Here is a 24998-nt window from a genome sequence, read left to right on the forward strand (position 1 = left end):
CTACAGTTTGTAATATAATTTCTTGATTTTCTAAGATGCAACTCAGAGATCTAAAAAATGACATTGTAAAGGGAGTGACTTTCAACATTTGAAAGCAGTGCACACAAAAGGTTATGTAATTTGCCCAAGGTTACAAAGATCTTAAGCTGCAGAGATGACATTCCAACCCAGGTAGTCTGGATCCGAAGCCCTACGCTATTCACAATGCTAAATACTAGGTACTGTTCCTATGTACGGTCATTTACCTTCAATGATATGAAAATATCCTTGCCAATTTGCTATACAGTATTTTTTTTTAAATAAACACTTCCTCCAATTAATGGGAGCCTAAGTAGATAAAGATTATTAAGGGGAACTTGTTAATGTCATCAGTAAACTCCAAGATTTCATGGTACACTCCCTTCTTTCACATCTTCTTTGAAAATGTCAAATTAGACTCTTCCCAGAACTAAGTATTAGGAAAAGTCCCACTATTAATATTTTTCCATCAAGAAAAATGCCACTTATTCTCTCTATTTCTGATACTTAAGCCAGATCATTCATATGGTTTGCCCCGGAAGGAAAAACTTGTGGACTCTTGTGAAGACTTCTATTGCTAGTAGGAAGGCATCTGTCTTAATTTTCCTCTTAGGTGGTAATGAAAATAAAATTGTAAGATGTATCTGTCTACAAGTCTGGGTTAATTACTTCAGTTTAAGAAACTGTTTCAGTTGTAATCTTATTATATTCAGAATGTTATGAGACAATTAAAAAACATGATTATCCTAGGATCAGCAGACATGGTGGCTCACCAAGACATTTAACAGGCAGATGTCAGGCAGGGTCATCAAGGTTTTGTATGGGAAGTATTTCAAAATGATACCCTACTCCACGTTTAGCAACAATGTGTTGCTGAATAAAGGAGGAAATTAAGTAAGTAAATAAGTCATTTGGTCCTAATAGTGAGTCACTCAGGATTTCTGTCATAGATTTGTTTTCTTCTTGTAGACATAATTGCTAGTTCAGTCAATGCTTCCACACAGCACTTGTATGGTAATACCAACAGATTTATGAAATATGAAGAGCCAATTTCTACAGAAATTCAGCACATGTTCTTTAAGACAAAGATCTATGCAAAAAAGGACAAAATAAATTCAAAAATCTTTTAAAATTATAATCTTACAAGATCAATATAATCACTGATTAAAAATATGTTTTTTTCTGAAAATGAGGAGGAGGATGTAGGAAAAACATTGATATTAAATTTGTCTTTATCATTTCAGTCAATTTTAAGTTCAATTCATCTTAAAATAGGGAGATGAGGACTGAAGTAGGGTGCCAATGCTTTAATTGAAATATGCCATAAAAACAAATAAGCAAAGCTTTATTTTAAAAATGGACATAGAGCAGATGCAATGGCCCCTTTCAAGTGCTGGCCCTGATGGCAAACTGAAGAATATAAAATTAAGACAGAATAAGCTCTTTTTAAAGAGCTTCAAAATGTCTCCCTGCTAGTTTCAATACTTCAAACAAATACTTTAAACTTGCTGTATTATCTCTATCATCAGCTACATTCTATCTGGCTCAAAAGATTATAAGAGCTTCTCGAATATCCATCAAGCATGTCTTGTGGCTGCTGGACCAATTGACAGCCTCATTAAATTTCCCATGGACTACGATAACATTCTGATACTAAGACAAATAGGTCCAAAGACATTTGGAAATGTCTAATTCTAAACTGTCTTCAAAGCATACGCAGTGGCTATCATTATTGACTCTCTGTGCCAATCATGATAATTTCAACTCCAAAGCCAGGGATTTGGTCAAGAATGGGTAGGCCAAGTCAATGTGAGTCAATGAGATATGAGGGGAACTTAGCTTCATGCTTCTAGAAAAGGAAATCCTTTTTCTTCAGAAGAAAGCTTGTTGCTGCCAGCAGCCATTTTTGGATCACAAGTAGAATTGGCATTAGGATGACACCAATACTATAGACAGTAGCAGAATAGAGAGAATAAAAAACCTAGGTGCGTTATAACATTGCTGAGTTCACTAAATGCACTCATCCTGAAGGCTTCCCTCCTTTGGCCTTCTATTCATGAGAAATAATAACATCTCTTTATTGCTACAACTAGTTGAAGTAAAGTTTCCTTTTATTTACAGTTGAAAATATTCTAACTAATATGGCATAATTTTTTTTTGCCAACTGTATATGTAATGAGTAGATAAATAGGTGGTAATAATAAAATTTTATAATGTATTGATCTACAAGTCTGGGTTAATAACTTCAGTTTAGGAGAACGGTTTTAGTTATAATCTTATTATATTCAGAATGCTATAAGGCAATAAAAACTATGATTACCTTAGGGTCAGCAGAACATGGTAACCTACTGAGGGCTGAGTGATGAGCACCAGCTAGTTCTCTTAGCCAAGTGACTCACTTCTACAAGCAAGCCCCCAACATACTATCCATATCGGAAGCCTAGATGCAAATTAATAATCAAAATGCTACTCATTTAATATTCTTATAGAAAGGCACTTTAGACATGTTTGGATTCTGTAAGCTTCTTAAAGATGACCATCATTTCATACTTATTTTCTAACTCCACAGCATTTTGCTTAGGTACCAGGCTCAGCAAAAAAAAAAAAAAAAAAGCCCCTAATATTAGTTTAAATGAATTCTCTTTTCTCCAGTTCTTCTTGGCAGAAAATATACAAAAATAAGCTATCCAGTCTTTATTGAGGACTTTAATTAGGCTTCATATGAATTTCTAAATATAAACAGGACTTCATAATTCTTGACTTCCTCCCTATTGTTGCAGTGAGCAAATAATATTTTTTCTTTTGGTTAATACCAGTCTCCTACCACTGTACTTTTAATTTCATCCTTCTAACAGACAGCGTATTTGCTTTAATTAGTGCATTTCTTATTCATTCTCTTTTTCTTCCTCGCTTTTTCCTTGCAACTTAAAAACATCATTAGCAATTCCTCTACTAACAAAATTCGGGTCTTTGACCCCATCTCTAAGGAGCTAACCATTTTTTAAAAAATTATAATCTATCCACATTTTGAAAGCCCTTAAAGAGGGTTCTGCTCTCACTAATTCTCTATCAATATTAATAAATATCTTAATCAAAATATCTAATGACAACATTCCTGGCTTTTTCTTACTTCACCAGCAGACATTACTGAAGCCTAGCACCTCAGGCACAGCCATCTCCTCTTCTTCTGGCCTAGCTTTTTTCCAGCCTCTCTGAGAACAAACTCTCTGTCTGCTTTCCTTTTTATTATTTTTATCCACATTAATCTGTGCCCTTCCCTCCCAGCCCTCACCCTATGTTATAACGAATACAGTACCCGCTAATCCGTTGTTCCAACACTGACCACTCCTTCGAGCTTCTGGACAGCTCCACTCAGATATTCCAAAGCAATTTCACACTCAGCTTTCCAAAAGAAAATATTTCATCTCTGGAAATCTTTTCCTCATGTATTTCCTACTTGGCTAAAACCAAAATCACTAACCAAAACTGGACACGTTGACTCTTGGGTTTTATTTGTACTTAGTCTTTGCTTTCTTACCTTCAACATCAAATTGGTCAGTGGATCTGGAAATTTACATGCAAGACTGACATTTTGTTTTTCCTTAAAAAGCCTCTCATCCCTGCTTTAATCCATCTCTCATTATATCACATGAGGATGGTTACAATATTTTTTTCTTCTAGTTTCTTCCTGCCACAAACTTGGCTTTTCCCAATGCGGAGATATTATTACGCTGCTCTGCCATTTGAGGGCTCCTCAAAGTCAGAGAACAACATTCAACTTCTTGGTTGTCTTTAAGTGTGTTAACATTTAACCTTTAACCCACCCCCCTTTTCCAGTTAAATCCCCACATGCTCTACTAATGCCTCATCCCTCCAGCTCACCTGGATTCTCTTTACAGATATGATGCCACAACCCTATGCTTTGGTTTATGGTGTTACTTCTGCCTACCACTTCATTTCTTTTATATTAGTATTGATTATCAAGATTCAACTTTAATATATAAAAACATTCTAGCTTCATTCTCAAACTGACACCAAATTAATCGCTTCAGCCTCGAAGTCTCCATAGTACTTTGTTCAAACATCTATTATGGTATTGTTCTATTGCTAATTATGACTAAATTCCTTGCCAGATTATGCATTTGAGAACAATTTTTGTTCATTTTTATAATCTTAGTACTCAGCATACTGTAAGAACTCAAAAAACCTAATTATCAAAAGAATGAGCTCTAATTGCCTTCTAACACAATGTGCCATTCTTACAAATGGTTCTCAAATGTTTAGAGAATCTCATTATTCTAATCGGTCTGAAAAGTGTGACTCCCCCACGCTTGTATTCAAACAAGACCTCCTTCTAGTCCTCACAACCTCCTACTGAGTATCATGTCACTTAAGGCAACTGCCTGCAATAAACACACTCAATTAACAGGCAAACACAGATTCCCATGAGCAATGAACATAAAGGAATATTGAAGAAAGAAGAGGCACAGTGCACTAATTTCCCTGATGCTCTCCCTAATTTTCAGCAGTCCCTGACTACAGGCCCACTGCTTATTTTCAGAGCTCCTTTCTATGATTAGTACTCAAGCATAGGTGGACACTTCACAGAAAGTGGCTTTCTTTGTAGTAACAGCACACATACATCATTGGAAAATACTAGAACACTGAAGGAAAAAAAGAGTGAACAGATTTTGACTTTTTGCTAGCATAGTCGTTTGATATTATAGTTTTTAAAAACAGAATGATTGGATATGGTGTTCGAATTCCTTTTATTTACTGCAGGATGACAATTTATACCTTTAAAGAAGGGTAATTCTGAAAATCTAGAGTTAATCTCTCTGTTCCCTCAAAACAAATATAACCTTTTGACCTTTCCACTGTAATTAGTACACTGGCATTCCATATGCTTTTAAGACACAATATTCTTTCTTCCTTAGGTTTGAAGAGTTAAAAAAAAAATTCCCCTTAAATCCAAACTAACATCTTTAAACAGATGCAATTTATCAGCTTTCAGTAATGTAACCTACCTAAGACTATGAATTATTGTCTTTCTGCTTGGAAGACATACTGGTATCTGTGCCATATTGAAAATTATATGTTAATCGTTGCACTTGAATTATTTGTTTGCATATCTTTCTTTAAAATTAGACCATGTATTTTACTTAACCCTTTATTATATCACCAGTGCTTATCATAATGAAGTGCATAAAAATGTTTGCCAAATTATAAATACATTTACTTATTCACTGATGTGTTTGCCCAGGTAGACTTTCTTACTTTGAAAACAAAATACTGGACAGCCACCACGATCATTACAATCTGTTTGGCTATGACAGTTAAGAAAAATGAGGACATTGACATTCTGGTTTATTAATCAGCCTCTCATGAGATAAGTTAAAATGCGTAAGTTCTGTGAAACCTGAATTCTCTGGATAAGCTTACAGTTTTTGAGGCTGAGAAAAAAGCGTAACACCTCTCTACCAGCCCCTAGACAGGACTTACGGGGCTCAGCATGAGAGAACAGAACAGTGTATCATTCTTTCTTCCTCTGATCCCTAACAATGCACATATTTTGGCAATTTGCCTTTGGCATTAGAAGGTTGTATCTGTGTGTCAGCATGAAGCCAGTCCTGTGACTACTTTCTTGTAAAATATAATTGTATTCTGGAACAAGCCATGAGCATTGAGACACTAGGTCCGAAAATATTGTATGCTAATTTCTTCTAATTGAAAAATAGTATTATTAAAGTCAGATCAGAGGATAGTTTGACCCTAAGGTAGCCTGACAATTGATTATTCACTTCTTTGTCATTTCACGTCATTCAAAACAGAGTTAAGTATGTACATTGGCTGTATACTGTCCTTGAACTGTAGCACTGCCCAACATATGAAATATACTATATTACTGTACAATGAAAAACTTATTTTGTGGCTAAAGGAGATGAATTAACAAAACATTATTTTTCGGTAGCTGAGACACAAAAGAGACCTAGGTTTACTGTTTTAGGACTTTAGGGGGAAAGGCATAATATGCCAGAAAGGACTATCACCTGTAGTTACATTCAGAAACACAGTGTTTTAATTCATGTTCAGGCAAACCTTAACATATCAGAGTAGTGATGATAATAACAACCATTATACTATCAACAATGGCAATACTTATGCCTGGTACAAGTGCCCTGCACTTTCGAAGTGGACAGGGAGCTAGGACATGCAAAGTGGGACAATGCTGTTATCGCTACAGCTTTCCTAAGGTTTATTCTTGGAGAAACATGAAACGCACATCACAGACCCACCATAACCTACATGCTCTTGGGATTTAGGCCCAAGTATACCCGAGATGAAACATTTATTTATGAATTCATTTCTAATTTCCATTCTATCTGCGTATCTTTGTAGTGTCTGGGGTGGGAGTGTATAATTTAAATGTGTGCCTGCTGCCTTTTAAAATTCCCATCACTCTGACCATTTAGATTGTTTTCTTTCTTTCCTTTTCCTTTTCCTCTCCTTTCCTTTCCTCTTTTCCTTTCTTCTGGTTAAGATGAGGCCTCTTTATATTGCCTAGGCTGGTCTCAAACTCCTGGGCTCAAGTGATCCTCCACACTTAGCCTCCCAAAGTGCTGGGATTAGAAGCGTGAGCCACCACACCCAGCTTGAATTGTGTTTCTTGATATGTCCTTTCTCCTCCAGACTGTGCTTGGATGTTGGTCTCTCGTTCCTTGAAACTGACCACATGCCACCTCTCAGGTCTGGAACTTGCTCAATAAATACGAGATACTGATTGTGCCCCTTTCCCTTGCAGTTGAGAGAAGAAAAGGGGTCAGAGGAAGTTGGAAGGTGCTTCTTGAAATTTTATAATCTTCACCATCACCTCCTAAATCTCCCCAAACCCTGAAGCAGAATCAGAAAGAGAAATCAGAATGACATGAATACACTCACCACTATTTACGTTTGGAAAATATTCCACGGCTGAGCTTATGCATTATGCATTTGGAGCACGGGATAGTAAGAGTACCTTTGTTTGTTTTATGTGCTGCGTAATAGAGCACTCGGAAAACTAGTCTAGGTTTGTCCATCACTCAAGCCAGTGGCCTTCACATCCATGTAATATGATGCCAACTCACAAGGTGGCATAAGATTTTTCACTAGATCTGTTGCACTGTAGGTAACCTATTATGACCGTGAGTGTAGGCATAAGATTGAAACTAGGTAATGTTTCACGTGAACTAACGTGAACTAATTTTTTTTTTTTCTTTTAGACGCAGTCTTGCTCTGTCGCCCAGACTGGAGTGCAGTGGCGTGATCTCGGTTTACTGCAAGCTCCACCTCCTGGGTTCACGCCGTTCTCCTGCCTCAGCCTACCCAGTGATGTCGGCTCACTGCAACCTCTGCCTCCCGCGTTCAAGCGATTCTTCTGCCTCAGCCTCTTGAGTAGCTGGGATTACAGGTGCCTGTCTGGCTAATTTTTTTTTTTTTTTTTTTTTTTGATACGGAGTCTCGCTTTTTCACCCAGGCTGGAGTGCAGTGGCTCAATCTCGGCTCACTGAAAGCTCCGCCTCCTGGGTTCACGCCGTTCTCCTGCCTCAGCCTCTCCGAGTAGCTGGGACTACAGGCGCCCGCCACCACGCCCAGCTAATTTTTTGTATTTTTAGTAGAGACAGGGTTTCACCGTGGTCTCGATCTCCTGACCTCGTGATCCGCCCGCCTCAGCCTCCCAAAGTGCTGGGATTACAAGCGTGAGCCACCACGCCCGGCCTTGTGTTTTTAGTGGAGATGGGGTTTCACGGTGTTAGCCAGGATGGTCTCAATCTCTTGACCTTGTGATCTGCCCGCCTCGGCCTCCCAAAATGCTGGGATTACAGGTGTGAGCCACAGCGCCCGGCCATGTGAACTAATTTTGAAGTCTCCCTGGTCTCCAGACTCCAAAGCTCTTGGTATACTTGCTGCTTCTTATCTCAGCACAATGCACAGATCTATTGCCAGCAAACCTTCTACTTCAGTTAGTTATCATGTCATTGATTTCAGATGAAGGTTAGGAAGAAAACAAGCTGGGTAACACAGCTTAGGTCACCATTAATATGTCAAATTACTTACCATGAACAATATAATTTACAGCAACCATGGCAAAAATATTGTTTCTGGTATAAATACTTTCTACTTTTTTTTTCAATTTCCAATTTGCTCTGAAAGTCAATTTATTCAATTTATTCAATTAACTGTCCCAGAAATAAGTACATTATAAAAAGAACATACTTGAGGCCGGGCACGGTGGCTCATGCCTGTAATCCCAGCACTTTGGGAGGCTGAGGCAGGTGGATCAAGAGGTCAGGAGATCGAGACCATCCTGGCTAACACGGTGAAACCTCATCTCTACTAAAAAATATTAAAAAATTAGCCGGGTGTGGTGGCAGGCCCCTGTACTCCCAGCTACTCGGGAGGCTGAGGCAGGAGAATGGCGTGAACTCAGGAGGCGGAGCTTGCAGGGAGCTGAGATGGCGCCACTACACTCCAGCCTGGGCAACAGAGTGAGACTCCGTCTCAAAAAAAACCAAAAAACCAAACAAACAAAAAGGATAACCCCATGAATTAAAAGCTTGACAAATTCCAGGCAAAAAATAAGTAAAACATGAAAACTTCTGGCAGTGGGAAGGGTTGAGGTATAGACAGGACAGGTCAGCCTGACCTGAGAATGTGGCCCTGGGGTCAGCTTCTGAGAGCAGCTCCTGGCACTTCAACTTCTTTTTCTCCTACATATAGGCCCCCAGATCATCGAAAAGGTCCATTTTTCCCCCATATTGAGGAGGGGCTGACAAGGCAGCATGGGGCAAAATGGTGAGAGCAAAGCTGTTTGTGGTATGCTCAGGTCTGTTGTGCACTGGTTAGTTTTCAGTCTTGGGGTCAATTCACGGAACCTGCATTTTTGTTCTGTAGCCCACCACTGCCATGCTAGACCCTTCAGGTACCCCTGAGTGTGTTTCCGCAGCTGTCACGATCCATGAAAGTACTTCTGGAGAGAATATTTTTTGAATGATCACATTATAGTCCTAATTGAAGCTGAGTAGTTTATGGTCCTCTGAAGCTGACAGTGAAACATGGCATTCTCTGAGCCTGTGTCCCTTATCAGAGCCACTTAAAGTAACAACATCCTACAAAAGGCCCTCTGGGTCTCTGAAGGTACAGAGCCCTCATTACTCCTACATTAGGGAAAGCTTTAGACCACTTCTGGGAATGCAAATGAATGAAACCCCATGTGACAGCTGTAATAAAAGGCTCCTGTCTTTTTGCAAAGCATTCAAATGCCATCTGGCAATTTCGTTGACGTCAGCAGGCACAGAAAAACAACTGCCCCTACCGCCTTCTTCATGGTTCTCTTCCACCTCCAATTTTGCTCTCCCCTCCCCAGCGGAAAGCTCCAACATTTAGTTATGGAGAAGGAGAGGAGTAAAGTAGCCTTTAAAAAAGATTTTCTCTATTTTTTATCTGCTTCATTTTAAGAAACAGCTTTAGCATCAGAGCTGCAGTGGTATTTGGCCCCAGCTTTCAAATTCCAGTTAGAGGTTGTATAGATCATCACATTAAAAAGCAACTTTAAAGCCTTTTTTTATCTGTATGTCAGGACTTGAAGCACATTTATTGTGAAAGTAGAGGTGTTAAAGAAAACTATTAATCTAACTTCTGATGTAACACATTCTCACTTTGATCACTGTAAATAAACACCTAGTGTTAAAATGCTGGGAACAGGTCTGCTGCTCTAGGCTGAATCCATTGGCTTAAGAATTTACACACCATATGTACTTCTTTCAACCATTCACTAGAAGCTTAGATGTACATTTATATATTTTCCAAAGTTGAAATCAGATGATATAGTTATTAAGCTATTTTGCTTTAGATATGTTCCATAAAAAATATATTTTTCTGAATTACCGAACAAAAGACAAACAGGTCAACTGAATGTTTGTACTCTCTGTCAAAGAAATAGTAAAATTCTAGAAGAAACACTATGAAAACAAATCTTTTCCAGAAGTCCTAATTTAAAAAACAATTCATCTCAATATTTGTACATAGTATATTAGAGCCTAGTAATTTTATTTATTTATTTATTTATTTATTTATTTAATTTTTGAGGCCAAGTCTTGCTCTGTCGCCCAGGCTGGAGTGCAGTGGCGTGATGTCAGCTCACTGCAACCTCTGCCTCCCGCGTTCAAGCGATTCTTCTGCCTCAGCCTCCCGAGTAGCTGGGATTACCAGCATGCAACCACCTCGCCTGGCTAATTTTTGTATTTTTAGTAAAGACGGGGTTTCACCATGTTGGTCAGGCTGGTCTCGAACTCCTGACCTCGTAATCCACCCACCTCGACCTCCCAAAGTGTTGGGATTACAGGTGTGAGCCACCGCACCCAGCAGAGCCTAGTAATTTTAAGTTACCTATTGCCTACTGTCACTTTTTTCTTTATAAGGGAAAAGATAAATACAATACCTAGCCTGTTCCTGCAAATGAACAAATACCATTAACAGTAAAGAGTAAAATGGCCTCATTAAAAGCCAACAAAATGGACTACTCTTGAAGGTAAAAAAAAATACATATCTGAACGAGATTCTATATATTACTGATCCTTGCTACTTAGTCCACTATCAGTGCAAAAGATTTTTGAGAAACAATATTTTGTATCAAATTAAAGATAAGGCTAAGTAGTAAGTATTAAGCAATCTTGGAATTGCTTAGTTAATTGCTGTAGACCTAAGCCTTCGTCTTTCCTAAGTTTTGCTTTTTCACTTCTTTTTTTTAAAAAAGTTAAACATTCTAATATTAACAAAAACCTTTAAAACCATTATTTTCCAATTATAATTCCTCACAAATTTCACATAGCTCTGAGTTCCTCAAGTTAAACAAAGTTTTAGTAGATCGGAACCATCTTCACACAGAATCTAAGTTTTTCATGAAAATTCATTCATCCTATAAGTTAGAGAAGTGATTTTAAAGCACACATATGACTATGTCACTTTAAGACTAAATCTTTTTTAAGAGCTCCCTTTTATCTAATAAACTTTTAATCCTACTCCAACTTACATGAGGAATATGACACAGTCCCACTAGGAGAAATAGCTAAGGTCGTAAAGGACACATGAGAGGTTTGGTGGAGGTCAGAAGAAATAATAAGAGTGCCGTATAATTTGAAAGTTTGCTCAGACTAACTTTAAAGGGGAAGGTGTCATATCTAAACCCAGACCCTCTATGACTTACTTAACTCTACTTTCCCGATCATTTCCATCTCAACTCATGCCATCTCTCTTCTTAGGAAATCTTTGTGGTTTCTTCTTAACAGATTGTTTCTTGCCTTTTTGCTTTTGGAACATGTTCCCTTTACACAGAAGACACACCCCCTTGTGCACTGGTTTAGTCCCACCCTTAAAGGTTTACTACAGCTATTACCCTACATCAAGAGGCCTTTGCTAACCTGTTTTGCTTTGCAAATGCCCAGTACACTTGTCCTCATTTTAAATTCTACATTTGATTGTGCATATCCATGTTCCCATAAAACCGTGAACTCTATCAACAGTATCATTCACGTTTGTATCCGCAGTGTCTAGCATAGTATTGAGTGTTCAGTATATGTCTGTGGAAGAAAGGAAAGAAGAAAAGGCAAGGCAAGCACAGTGAAGACACAGAAAGGAAAAGGTATGAACCAAAGTCAAAACTGAAATATCATTACTAAAGAAAGCAAAAGAGTTTTAAAAAAAAAAGCACTCAAAAGATAACTAAAAGATAACTTAAGGCTGAAGGAGAACAATGAGGATTTATTGAACATATACTATTTGTCTAGTAGCATGCTAGACATTTTCACAAATTATCTCATTTAATAATGAACAAAAGCTTGGTAAGTGGGATTGTTATTACCATTTACACATGGAGATTCAGACTCACAGAGGTTTTGTTACTTACTAAAGGTCTCTCAGTTGGCAAATGGTGAGGACAGAATGAAACGCAGCTCTGTTGACACTCTAGCATTACATGATATTCAATAACTTATGTTGTTTTGGTTAAAGCAGAACATGAGAATGGGAAGAGAAGGCAAGAAAATGAATAACCTATTGTGAAACTGAGTGAATCTTGAAAATTCCAAGAATAAATGCTTAGGGCAGAGACAAAAACTCAACAAAGTACGTTTGGAAAATACCAACTCTGGGCTAAGCCTAAACTGTGCTTCAATTACAGGACTTCATCTGGATCTCTAACAGCTCCGTGGAACAAAAGGTCATTAGTAGCTGCTGATTTAGAGGCAATGTCTTCTCTGAACGTATAAACTAAGCAAGTTTTCCAAAAACACCTGTCACTTGGTAACTACTGTTTTTTATGAGCTGTGTGCGGCTTAGGGATAGAAAATGAGAAATCCTCTGACATAATCAGGCAAAGGAAAATGTCAAATTAGCAACTAGAGAAAGAACAAGATTGAGGTACTATTAGTAGATTTGTACTTTTAAGCTTTTTTTAACGAGCAAAAAAGGTCTCACATATTTTCTATAGTGTATCAAACGAAACGAAGAAGTGAAAAATGTTCTGAGTGCCTTGCCTGATCATAACTACCTTTAAGTGAGACTTATTTTTCTTTTAATAACAGAGGAATCAAGAGCACAGAGAGTAAAACTGCCCAGAAAACAGGTAGCATGCCTTAAGCAGAAGGAAAGCAAGGACATAAAAAAAATGAAAATTGCCAGAAAAAGAAGACATTCAGAATATTAACGGCACACTTGGGATGGATACTTTTTACAGAACAGGCCTTATCTTGCCTAAGAACGAGTCTGAGCTTGGGTCAAAATAAAACATCTCAAATTCATAGCCATATTCTTCTGAGTTATTCCTAAGGATTGTAATGTAATAAAGGGACAATAGAAGTTATTCGGCAGTCTTATAGTCAATTTTTTAAAAATAAAATATTTTAATCAATAATCTGGTATTCTGCATTAAATTAAAAGTACAGGTTGCCAACCCCCAAGGAAAAATCAATGCGTATAAATCCTATCCTGGTAAAAAGGAGGTTCTGATATTCAGGAAAAATGCTACTAAACATTATAAATAGAAACATTCTGGAGATGTGAGACTTACAGAGCATAACATTCATTTAATGTTCTACATCTCTCTGAACCACAGTTTGAGGTTCTGAGCGGTGTCATGTACTGCTTGTTGGAATGCCCTGGGCTATTGATCACAATCTGTAATTTTCTGACAAACCTACCATGTATTTTTGAGTTGACAAAGTTTCATCTCACTCATCTGTAACTTTCTAATGAACTAATATTTCAGACTTTAATTTTCTAGGTTACCTCACAAAATGAATTTCTGGACCTGCAAAATCAAGGATTATGTCTTTGACAAGAGACACTTCCTAGGTGTCCCACCCAGCTAAAGAGCACAACCGGTCTTTCTCTGGATTCTCCTTTATTGAAAGCAAAAAGGAATTCACCTTTCACACAGTAGGTGCGTCTAGAACTTGAAGGTTGTGGTCATTAGATGGCTGTCTCTGAACCTGAGCCAAGACCTACCTTCACCAATCAGCATTAGTTCTGTCCTCATCAGTCAAACTCTTTGTACTTCCCAGTTTTCATAGAATTGGAAGAGCTTTCCTGTTCTATAATAGAATTAATACATATTTCACATCACTTGTGATTTTTTCCTACTATTTCTAGGCTACAAAAATGAAAGTAGGCACATTAGTTACTTAAAATAATTTTCGTTGATCAATGAAAAAAAGCCAATTAGTAACAGTAAATTAAATAAAAATGAGTATTTGTTGAGGGTTTATCTTATACCAGGGACCAGTCTATGCACTTTATATAGATTATTTCATTAGTCCCCTTATGATCCAGAAAAGTAGGTACTAATATTATATGTATTTTATAGATTAGCTCCTAGAGTTTAAGTAACTTGCCCCAGGTCTCCCATCTAGTAAGTGATGGGGCCTGGATGTAATCCCAGGCAGTCTGCAACTCTACAGCGTGTTGTGCTCTTAACCATTAGCTTCTACAAAGTACCATCTCATTACTGAAATCCAGTTTAAAGCTATTCTTATCAAAACCCTCTCATTCCTAATGAAATCACCAGTAGGAATTAAGATACGGCAAATAAAACAACTCCTTGAGGGCAATCTAGAAATCACTGGGAATATTATATAGTTAACCTTCATGACCTCCTAATTCCGAACTCTTTATTCACTGAAACTATAGAAATTGTGAGATTTAAAATGATTTAAAAAATAAAGTTTTTAAAATAAAATTGAATTTTTTATTAGATTTTGGTGCACCCATCACCAGAGCAGTGTATACTGTACCCAATGTGTAGTATTTTATTTATATTCAAAAACTTACTCTATTAATGAGGCAAGGTAGAGGGGAGTATCTCAGAACCTGAGTTCTGAGGGAAAACAAAGCAGTTAACCAGGTTTCTGGGCAGAGGCTTGACTGAACTGAGTAGAATTTGGACAAGTTATAAGTGAAAGCCAGATATCAGACAATTGGGGGAAGGGAAAAAGTGAAGGATAAGAGAATCGGTCTGTAATTTTTAAATTGTTCCTTGGAATTCAAGAGTTCATTTGAGGGGTAGTTTTTCAAGAACAGTTAAGTTTCAGTGATTTCTAAAATTAACTTTTTCTCCCTCTGCATATTAAAGTGCTATTTCTATATGTATTACCCTTTATTCTTTCACCTCTATACTCCATCATAAATTGACTCCACCAGTGCACTTGTTTTTGAGTGCAATCAAGAATCACATTAAAAATAAATATTTCCATTTACAAATAGACAAAACCAAACACAAAAATGAAAAAAGTCTATGGTCTCAAAACATATTCCTATAAATATCAGTATCTGTAGTTGCAATAAATATTGTTTCCGAGTCTAGCTTGTAACATGGATCAATGGTGACAAACCATTCTAAGTTTAATTATCTACTATATAAGCGTATATATATTTTATCACTATAATTTTATAATATTCTGTAATATTTTAAAATATAATTATTAATAACTCAGCATGTGTTATTGCCATCAAAATAATTTTGTATCTTCCCCGCATCTTGGAAGGCTGAGGCAGGCGGACCACTTGAGGTCAGGAGTTCAAGACCAGCCTGATCAAGATGGTGAAACTCCATCTATACAAAAAAAATACAAAAACAATAGTCAGGCATGGTGGTGCATGCCTGTATTCCCAGCTACCTGGGGGGCTGAGGTGGGAGAATCACTTGAACACTGGAGGCAGAGGTTGCAGTGAGCCAAGATCATGCCACTGCACTCCAGCCAGGGTGACAGAGTGAGACCCTGTCTCAATAATAATAATAATAATAATAATTTTGTATTCATTTTTAAAGTGACTAACCACAAAAGCATATTTCCTTAGTTCTTAATTTGGAGGCAAATGTCTTTTTTATTAAAAGTTCTTTTTAGAAGAATCTGAATCAGAAAACAAAAACTTGCTAAGAGTTTGGAAAATTAAAAAAAATCCCAACCTAAATAACACAATACATATTTTAGAACATAGAATTAAATCTTTGAAAGGAGCTACTTTTCATTATCCTGGTAGTCAGTGAAGCTGTGCCCAATTTTATAATTCTGGTGTTCCACAGTTTCTCTATAGATTTTACATTTAGAAATCTATGTACATATACATACTACATGCTCAATTTCAAACAAAGAAAAAGTTGCAAAGTCTATAATGTTGAAAATACATCTATGGATGTATTCAACTGGCTTTACAACAAATTCTAACATGAGAAAAAAAGTAAATGGTGAGGTGGTAGTAGACATTTGGTTCTAAGCTGTGAAGCATGTTCTCTGTCTTAGTTCCTTACAACTTTCTCATACTACAACCTGTATCAATATTACTTAGTCACGTGCTGCTTGATGACCCTTTAGCAAAACAGAACAAAACCAAAACCAAAATCTATTATTTTATCACAAAGTCATGAAAGTCTGAGAATTTGGGGCAATAAGCATTCTGGCATTAAGTTTTTACCCGCTATTCTAGTTAAATTTAATACATTCGTTATATTAAACTATATAAACCATTTCTAGTTTGCCTTTATTCTGTTAATGATTAAGTCCAGTGTTCTGAGTGCTTTTCATAATTTTAAAAGAAAATTTAGAAAGAACTGTCTTCTGCTATTTTTTTCCTCAAACTCAAATTAGTTCATTGTAAGAAAGGTTGTTTGAAAATCTCAGTAATTAAACAAACCTAGAGCCTATAATTTTCTTGATAGTGAATGATAGTGAAACCCTCTATTTGCTTCTGCAAGCAGGCAGAGAACATGTCATTCTTCCATTTACTATTCATATCTCACCACTATCTTTTATGTGCTACACTGGTTTTGAAAATGCCAGATTCAAGAGGTTAATTTATACCATTAGCTGTCACTTTTAGGAAACCCTTGCATATTTGCGTGTTTGTTAGGAAAGCAACATGCGAGTGTGCAGAGGGGGTAAGGAGCATTACTTTAATACTAGGTTGTACATTTATTCCTCTGACTTAGCACACGTTATTGCTCTTGATGTCACAAAAAATAAACAGCAAAATATAATTTGTAGCAATTTTCCTAGCCCCATGATCAATAGAAAGAGAAACAGAAAAGAATCAGAAAGCCTTTGCTTGTCAAAATGCACACTAGTTCATTGACTGCTATGATCACAGTCCTAATTGGACTAAATGCTTTTGGACCTGAGAATATTTTTAATATTACCAGTGTGGTTATGACTCGAATTTTAAAATAGCCTTTTCTTCTCTTCCACCCCAAACAACTTTTATTTATCCTTTAAAGCCACCAGTTTATATGAAATTATCCCTAAAGGCCTCAGTCTACACAGATTTTTCTCCTCTTTGACTTCCATCTACTGTAGTCAATAATAGACCATTAAAATGTCTTCCTAACTTTTGTGTGCCTTATTATTTTTTAATCCAAGTTGTAAGTTTTGAGGTAAGGAGCCATGTCTTTTGAACCCTACAGGAATTACGCAGCAAATCTTTCTTCCCTCCTCACAATTCTCTACCCCAAAGTCATGAGATTATTTAAACTGGCACAGAATCCCCTAAGAGGTGGCTTGTTACATGATTAATCTATCATGGGCAAGGTGAATTTAATTTAATTAAACAAATACTTCTCTGACGCTAACTATACAATTTTAATTGATTATAGTTTATGTTTGTTTTTATATTTACCAAATTTTGATCTAACATGCATGGTCTCATTTGTATATCCCAAATACTAGGTTTTTTTCCTAAAGTTTTTGTAATTTTCTTTGTGAATTAATCAAATCTTGACCAGCCTTTCAGTTGGTACTTTTCTTTCCGTGAGAGTTCATTCCCACTCCAATTTCTATAATACATGGCTCTTCAATTGTTTTCTCTGCAGTCTCTTAGATTTTTCTCAATCCCTTTGATTGAGCCTAAGAACCTTTGATTTTTACCAAAGCATTACCTAAGGTGCAACTCTGAATCACTGTATATACTGCTGATTGCAGAGTAGAAAGATATTCAGAACTGGTACCCAGAGTGGGCTGTTGCTGTAAAGTATCCCAACTACATGAGGCAATAGGGGAGGGGCCTGAGAGCTGGTGCTGAAGAACCTGGCATTATGGCTGGAAAGAGGTGGTCTATGTGACACAGAGAAGGAGCATGTTGTAACACTGCTGTCTGCAGTATTTCGAAGGTAGATGAAGGACCTAATGGACTTGTAGCTCTACCAGAAGAGAATGGACAACAGGATGTAAGTATCATTTATTGGGTACTGTGAGCTGTATTTGACAAGGTATAAGAGACAAATCAGCTCAGAAAAGACTAGATTTGTTTGCAAGGATGAAAAAAAGGGAATAGAAAGGTCCAAGAACACGGAAAAGGCAACTGCTTTCCCTTCTTAAATAGCAGAAGAACTGAGAAGGGCACTGAGCTAAAAATGCATATTTCAACTCAGCCTCGGTAAGGGTTAATCAAGATGTGGTCACCACACCCATTATAAATCCTCTGAATGGATTAAAGTGTTTAAGAGCAAAATCAAATTAAGGTTATAGTACTCAGTATATCTTTTCAGTTGGATAAAATAACTCAAGGAAAAGAGACTAAAAATTCTTTTCTCGTGGAAAATCTTCTAGGGTTTCCCAACAAAGCCTGACAGTCTGAAATTATCATCACCTAAATTGGGAGTGAGAAGCACAACACCTAAAGGACACAGAAATACAGCAAATCTTAAAAGTACATCCAGGAAAAAAAATAAAACTGACGGTGCAGTTATTAGCACACAAATCTGTACTGAATTAATTTTAAAAGGAGCTATGGTTTTGAGAGTATTATGCTATGAAAAGAACACCATTCAGTACCTAACACAACTCTTAAACTCCTAAAGACTTACATACAGGAAGTGATCAAATGAAACTGTAAAGCCCCCAGCACGGCATCCTTTCCAATGCTCCCTTTATAGGTGATCAAAGAAGATAATCAGATCAGGGAGATCAGGGAGATCAGGGAGAGTGGGACCAGGGGATCAGAGAACGATAGACAGAGGCTTTCTCCCAGGAAGCAGAACCAGATCTAATAATAATAATTTCAAAATGTATCTAGCCCTAGGATAAGGGACTTTCAAATAGCCTCCCAGTAAGATTTTGGAATTGCTTCAGGTTAGTGATGGTATATGAGTTCTTTTCTTCTCTTCCAAATGATAGTGCTTATTGTGATGATCCTATTTTCCACCTGTGCATTAGTGAGTACTACGTGTGTGTGTGTGTGTGTGTGTGTGTATTAGTTGTATTACTCCAGAATGTGACACTTAACTGCCAAAACCATACCCAATAGAATTCTCCTTCCTTCTGCCATGGTGATTAATAATGTCTTAGGCGGTGGCTGCTCCACCATCTCTGTCTCCGAGTGAGGACGATACAGAACAAAGCCCTAGCCAAAGTATGGAGCAACAAATCAAACTCACTGTTTTGAGAACTGGGGTCTGTTTAATACTGCAGTACCATCTTGTGTATCCTGACATGGTCCTTGAATTGAAAATAAAGATCATAAAGAATACAGCTTATTCATGAAGCCTTCTCTGGGGAGCATATTAGACTAACTCCTGCCTTGTACTCTCTTGGAATAGTGTGAAACTCCTAGAGACAAAGTGAAAACTAATGCATAAGTAATCTTTAAGAATTTCTTCCGACTTCATTGACCCTAACCTATCCAGTTTCTCCCTGGAACATGTAACAAAATGAGTGGAATTCTCACAGGACTGCCCTTCTCCTACTCTGGTAAATTTTTCAAACCTACGTTTGTTACTAGTTTGTTTCCGAATTCACACCTCTACTTTCTTCCCATCTTTTGAAAACTACTACTTCAATTGTCTTTATATTATATTTTCAACAGCTTTCTCTTAATTATACAAGAAAACAAATGCTTCTCCCCCAGCCCGCCCCATGTTTGGTAAATAAAATGACTGGACATTTCCTGTAATGTGTTAAATTCCATTTCTGTGCCACAGAACACAACCACAAAATAAAAGAAGAGATAGTAGAGGTAATCCAAGCTGGATTCATTATTTTTTAAAATTAACAAAACTGGAACATAAAGATGTTATTTGACTAGTTCAACATAATGAACATAAAGAGATTATTTGACTGGTCCAAGATTACCCAGCTCATCTGGGGCTAAGCCAGCTGGAATCTAAGTTCAGGTTTCCTGGTTTCCAGTCTTGTTCAAATTATACAAAAACACACATTAAACTGAATATGCGGTTCAGTTTAATGGGTGTTGACATTATTGACAGTTCAATAACACTGTGAGGAGAGGGGCATTAAATATAGCAAACCTTCTTTACTTAAAATCCTTTGCTTGTTCTTTATTATCTACTGGGTGAATTCCCAGGTCCTTAGCAGGGCAAACAAGGTATGTATCAGTGATTCCTACCTAACCCACCATTTCATCATATTTCAACACTCTTAACCCACACGGACTGCGTGCTCTAGAATGCTGTTCTTGGCCATGCTGACCTAGTCACTGGGCGCCCAAAGCACCACTGTTTCACACCTACTCATGTAACTTGGCTCTAGCTAGCTCTTTAAAATTAGAAAACTCTTCTGTAATTCCTTGTTGGGGTGGGCGGGGGGGGTGGTTCATGTATAATCTGAGTAGTCTTTATTCCAGTTCCTACTTGTTACCATGGGAAGATTTAATATTTTCCCCCTCTAAAGTACTTCTAATACAGTGGTATTGCATTGGCTGCACCTGTGATGTATTGGAGGGTGCTAACTCCTCAATCTCTTCATTGTATTTGGGGGACCTCACCTGGTTTAGTTAAAAAAAAAAAAAAAAACTTCATGTTTCCAACTTATCCTTTTATTTCTTTGTATAATTCCGTGTTACTCTCTAGGTTGCTAAATCTTGTATTCTGACAACTGGACACATTCCATTTAAAAAACGAGAAGCCAATCTGAGTCCATAATAGCACATGGCTAAGGGAAGATAAATAACATTCTCATTATCAATATCTTTTCTGTAACGGACAAGATTGTTCTACTCGACAAATTATATTTCCGTGAATATCCATAAATTGAGCACACTTAAAATGAAAACTGTCTGTCTAACTTCATTTCCACCAGCGAACGCTTAATGCTGAGAGTCAGTTTCTCTTTTCTGTTTATTGCTAGTAGTGGATATAGTCGTTTCACATCATGTAAGACCAAGGCAATTCTTATTTCCTGTTTTCCAGATATCTTAATTATTCTGCCAAACTACTCATCCCTCTGTTTTTAATTAGTTGTATATAGTACTGTCTTTATTTCAGGATGTTCACATCTATAGTTTTTTCAGGATGTTCACATCTCTATTTTAGACAATTTTGCTATTTCCTGCCAATCTAACATTCAATAGATAATACAAAAATTGTAACATATGAAATAGTACTCATACTTCAATTAATACTTGAGACTAATCTTGTTTTCAAATTCCTTGCTTTGGAAAGGTAAGATAATATTTTACTCCAAAACCATATTTAGAAAACTTAAAGATTGGTAATGCTAAAATTTAAGCAATTCTCTCAGTAATATTCATTTCATAGATTAGTATAATAAAAATGCAAATTAATGTACATTTAAAAATAACTAAAAGAGTATAATTGGATTATTTTTAACACAAAGCATAAATGCTTGAGGGGATGGATACCTCATTTTCCATGATGTGACTGTTATGCATTGCATACCTATATCAAAATATTTCATGTACCCCATAAACATATGCTTACTATGTGCCCACAAAAATTAATCAATTTTTTAAAAAGTTCAAATTAAGATATAGCAATAGGTTTTAGGTGTAAGTTCTTTGTTTATATATACAAATATTGACCAGATTTCTTAGTTGTTTTGCATTGGGTTTTGTGCTACATTTTTTTTTTAAAAGACCCTTATTTCAATCAGGTGTATAAGAAACTACAAATTATCAGATTAGAATTTGTAACTCGAGCTCATTTATCAAATTAAATCAAGAACTTTGAGCTTAAAAAAAAAAATGAGGATGAAAGAACAGCCTCTAAGTGAAAATTTATAAACAGCTAAAATTAACAGGACCTTGTGACCTAACTCAGAATGAAGTAGAACTCTTTTTCACTTGGATGAAAGTCTGTAGATGATCCCAAACAATCTTAGAGAGTAATATGTGTTACCTATTAAATTAAGTGTTAATAGGTTAGATTCCCAAACATCCCCTGTATTGTAACCAGTAGATAGCTGATGATTTTTGAAGTTACCTAATCAGCGAATACACAAATTGTACATCAAAACCAAGTTGCAAGGCAAATTTATCTTAGAGTTAAAATTTATTTTTCTGTAATTGTTTATTTAATCAGAGCTTTATTTTTCCCTCCTAATTTTAGTCAGAACTTTTTTCTTACAACTTAATTTTACAGCTTAATTTAAAATACTATATTAGTCATAAAGAGTTAAATAAGATAAATTAGGTAAGCTGAAATTTACTTAACATTTTGCTTGATGCCAACTAATAAGAATGTCGATTAAAAAGTAAATCCGATTTTAGTAAGAACAACTTTGTCTTAATTTCTTTCATAAAATATAGGATATAGGACATCAAAATTAGTATCCCCACTGAAAATTCCTGAGGAATACTTTGTGGATAATATTATATTCCTCCTCATAAATTACTTGAAAAACAGGCATTCCAACTTACACAAATAATTTGTCTTACTCATGTAATCAAAGATAACTCAATAAATAGTATGTCCAATGGAATTTATAGAAACTTGGAAGGTATTTCCATTTGGGGGCTTGGTTTTGATGCCATCTCTTGAGTATGAATGAAATCTGTGTGATGGTGGGATCCTGCTAACAATCATTTTGGTAGAATAGATTATGAGGCAGTGTAATCTCCCTTTACTGTAGGATCATATTGAGATATCTTGTTGTTTGTGGAAGAAAAAGATTAGAAGATGCTACATATTGCTATATTAGGGACAGTGAGACAAATGTGACCTTGTAAGTTGATCCTCTATGGCCCAAGGGCATCATGTAAGTCATTTTCTGAAGGATCAGAGAAGGCCTGGGCTCATCATGCTGAGCATACTTTTATAGGATGATATACAGGTGAAGCTGGTGGTGGTGGGAGCAAGATGATGCTGCTGATGGTGATGGTGATGATAATGATAATGATGAAAGCTATCATCTAAATAAGAGTGTTTATTCCACATACTTTTTAACTTAATGTCTTCCAATGTATTGTATCCACAGAACAAACTTTCAAAGTAGATACCGACTCACTTCCTAGATGAAAAAGCATTACTTCCAAAGGTTAAATATCTTATTAAGGTCACATATACATTCAGTGGTGGACCTGGAATTTTTATTATTTCAAAGATCATTCTCTTCACCACTATACCAGGCTGTCTCTGACTTCAGTTAGTGTGAAATCCTGCAGGACTATACTTTAAAATGTGTAATTTCATGAAATTCCAGAAAAACTTAATTATAACCTTTTGCTTTCACAGATGTGCAGCTTTAAGAAGACAAGGTATAGTAAATTTTACCCCCATGGACCTGGTGCTGGTTAAATGAGAGGTTATATCACTTTTAGAAGTCTTCCAAAGTTCATATTCAGAGGTAATTTCTACTCCAAATAAACTAACTTCACAGTCCCGCTGCAAATGTGGTGAAGTAGAAAGCTTAAAGAGCTATATAGGTTTGACATGGAACTTCTTCATGTACTGGACATAATAAATCTAATTTGTATAAGGCAGGCTTGGAAGCAGAAAATGCAGGGCTATATTTCTGTGGGCTGAAATCTCCATTTTTTTTTTTTTTTTTTTTTTTTTGCCAGAAAAGCAATTCTGAAATGTTTTTTTTTTCCTGCACATTTACAAGACTGTTTGGAAAACCCACTACTCGAAGATTGACCTTATATTTCTTTAAATTTCTGAGACTGAATTTATAATCTCTATCACAATATAGGGATTATGTTTCTAATTAAAATTCAGGTTTAGCAAATAATTAAGAGTGAATTTATTTTAAATGATCATAATTAGCATCAGTATAAAAAACTGAATTTTGACCTTATATGGTAAAGTGTTTGGATATCTTCATGATAAATCACATCTTAAATATATCTTGGGAAAGGGAATATAGCACAGAAGAGACAAAAGTGGCTTTTTCAAATTAGAACAGTCTTACCTCTTGCATTTGTCCTGCATTTGAACACAGTCTTGCATCTGAACACAGTCTTACCTCTTTCTAGCTCAGTGACTTTGGCAAGTCATAACAACTGTTCAAGTCTGTCTCTTCATAGGTAAAGGTATAATAATAATTTCTAGAATTCCAGAACACGAGCTTCATGAGAACCAAAAGTTCATCTGTCCTGTTTCCCATGGAACTGCTTCACCACCAGCACTGTGCCTACACACAGGAGATGCCCCAAAACCTTAACTGAACAAATAAATTATCTATTCTCAGGAATTATTTTGTGGATTAAAATAAATTATGTGAAAAAAGTACTTAGCACAATATATAGCAAAAATACATATTCAATTAATGTTGCTTTCTTTTTCCTTTAATTAATTCAAGGTATGTTTAAGTATTTTATTTTAAATCTTTTATGTTTTGTTACAGGAAGCAATGAAAAATTACTTATAAAATAAGAAAAACTTACCATCAAAGTCAGCTTTTAAAAAGACACAAGTATCACCAGTTAAGCACCTGACTCTCAGATGAACCAACCCCCAAGTTTGGAAATTTCAGTGTGTTTAGAAATGTAGACTAGTCATTTGACTGGTAGTTACTGATGAATACCAATCAGTACAGTATGGGGGGAAGATATTATATATTGGCATTTCTGATTTGGTATTTCATACATTTACAAAACTAACTTATTCTAAGTAAAACATAAAATACATGCACGAACTTCAGAATTGGAGGGATCGTGGCAGTGAATAATCTTGTCCAAAGCACTAAAATCACTTGTATAATTTGCATATTTTATATTTAAATGACTTGTCTCCTCAAAGAGTTATTCTTTCAACAGATGTTTAGTATTCCCTTCTACTGTGACAGGGTATTATATATTTTATTTTCCTTCATAAATTTTAGCATGAAACTTCAAAAATTCGAAATATGCTACTAATCCACGAGGAAAATAGGAAAAAAATGCAGAAGGATGGACATTGTCAATCTTTAGATAAATGTAGATTTGGTGCTAGATAAGGATTATAAAGTTTCATGACACTTTAGAATTTTACTGAGGTGGAAAGGTCTGGTTTTTATTTGAGAGTTTAGTGAAGAGTTCTAAGTCAATAAAATATTCTGTTTAACATTCTAAGATAGTTTTGTAACATCTTAAAAAATCATTCTAGAACTTTTACTGGGAAGCTTTTTAGTCCCAGGTAATATTTTTGTACCTTATTAAAAATTAACTAACTAAAAATACGTTTAATAAATACACTGAGCCACTTTATTATAAACTTGATTTGG

General features: G+C 36.1%; 1 protein-coding gene across 3 annotated transcripts in view; it reads right to left on the bottom strand.

Annotated features, from left to right (window-relative positions):
* PDE3A (phosphodiesterase 3A) overlaps positions 1–24998 on the bottom strand; it is a 304284-nt gene that overhangs the window by 75438 nt on the left and 203848 nt on the right. The gene's annotated exons all lie outside the window — the stretch shown is intronic.

Source organism: Symphalangus syndactylus, chromosome 5, assembly GCF_028878055.3.
Source record: "Symphalangus syndactylus isolate Jambi chromosome 5, NHGRI_mSymSyn1-v2.1_pri, whole genome shotgun sequence".
Lineage (NCBI taxonomy): Eukaryota > Metazoa > Chordata > Mammalia > Primates > Hylobatidae > Symphalangus > Symphalangus syndactylus.